The sequence below is a fragment of the Chrysochloris asiatica genome, unplaced genomic scaffold (assembly GCF_000296735.1).
Source record: "Chrysochloris asiatica unplaced genomic scaffold, ChrAsi1.0 scaffold00080, whole genome shotgun sequence".
Taxonomy (NCBI): domain Eukaryota; kingdom Metazoa; phylum Chordata; class Mammalia; order Afrosoricida; family Chrysochloridae; genus Chrysochloris; species Chrysochloris asiatica.
The window spans coordinates 1,168,439-1,170,080 of NW_006408598.1; the positions used below are offsets into that span (position 1 = coordinate 1,168,439).

The following is a 1,642-nucleotide window of genomic DNA, read 5'->3' on the forward strand; positions in this document are numbered from 1 at the left end:
GAGCTCTTGGAGAAGAGGCAGGAAAAGGACCTTGATAAATTATTCTTGTGACAGGGATGAGAAGGAAGGCTTACTATTTTTAATTCCCTCAGACCCAGTACCTGATATTCAAAGGGGATCATGTTCAGTCTTGAATAACTCCCCTGCTCAAAAAGAGGTGATAGTACCACTGGTGCCAGACCATGAAGATAGCATACTGGTCATTCCCAAGTCTCTGTCGTATGCCTCACAGCACATTAAAAGAAAGAAAAAAAGGTCAGCGAGGAGTGGCTTGTGTTCGGTGGAAGTAAAAAGCTTAGATTACATTAAGCACTGATAAAGTGAAATGACTAGGAAAGACCATGGAAATCAGACAGTGGTAATATACAATCTGTTGGAAGGGTTCCTATAGGGACCAAGAGGGGAAAGCCCAGAGCATCTTTAGCCTGAAGCACAGCAGGTATAGAGAAGTCTGAAAGGAGGTGGGTACTCAGTAACGGGGAACAGAACACCCATAACTTAACGGGACAATTTTAAAAAGGAAAATAAAATCCAACATTGGGTGCCAGTTACAATAAATGCCATGGCCTCTATGCTCACCTAGTAGCGTAAAAAAATTGCCAAAATATATGTCCAGCTAACCAGCAAGTCTTGCTAGAGTTGTGTGTGCATAAGGAAGGGCAATGGATTTAGTACAGTTGAGAATCCAACATGATTTCTGTGGAAACAGAAGGGCAGAGTCCTGGTTTGCCAGCACACTGAGGGATGGGCAGAGTAGAACCAAAAGTTTCAAAGTGACTGCAGAGTCTCTAGAACCAACTTTGATTTGGGGGAAGAGGGGCCAGATTCCCGTTTGAGATGGCAGAAAGCCAAACTTGAACCACATCACATGCATTAGTACTGGTCATCCAGTTGATGGGCAACTCACACATGGCAGGGAAAAGGATCTGGTTAGGGGAGAAGAGGTCACTTTTATCTTTTAATTTTAATTTATATTTAACTTCAAACTTCTTACTCAGTGCCTCAGATACAATTTAATCTGAAATCTTTAAAGGCCCCTCAAATAAGAGTATACTTTTTTTTTTTTTTTTAAGTTTTCTCACTTTCTGGTAGTCATTTTCCCCCCAGGTTCCAGTTTTACCTTGACTTAGAGTCCACAAACTTTATCAGACCATCCGTGCTCATGGACTTGGGACTTGGGTCTCTCTAGAGGGAAGCCTAGGGCTCGGCTCCAGATGAGCTGTGCCAATACTCCCAGTGTTCGTGGTACTCCAAACAAGACCGTGTATTAATTCATCTCTGTCATGTCATAGTACTGGAGTAGCACCCCGCTCTGAGCATCTACATTGGGCCAAGAGTTCTTGGCCTTCCCCTTCTCTAAGAGGACATTGGTCACAATCTTATACAACTGAGCAACCAGCTTAAACATGGGATCATTAGGCAGGTGTTTCAGAGCAAACTCTCGCTGGCAGGTATATCATGGATCAGTCTTCCTCAGTACTGCATGACCATAGCCTGGGACAACCCGTCCTGAGTTGAGTGTGTTCCCGATATAGTCTCGTAACTTTTCATCTGACACATCTTTACCAACTTCCTTCTGTAGCTGTGTCAGCCAGACAAGAACTTCCTGATTTGCCAATCCATGTAGGGGCCCAGCCAGCCC

General features: G+C 43.9%; 1 pseudogene; it reads right to left on the minus strand.

Annotated features, from left to right (window-relative positions):
* Positions 1 to 1,116: 1,116 nt before the first annotated feature.
* LOC102833413 lies at positions 1,117 to 1,639 on the minus strand (annotated as a pseudogene).
* Between the last annotated feature and the right edge of the window lie 3 nt (positions 1,640 to 1,642).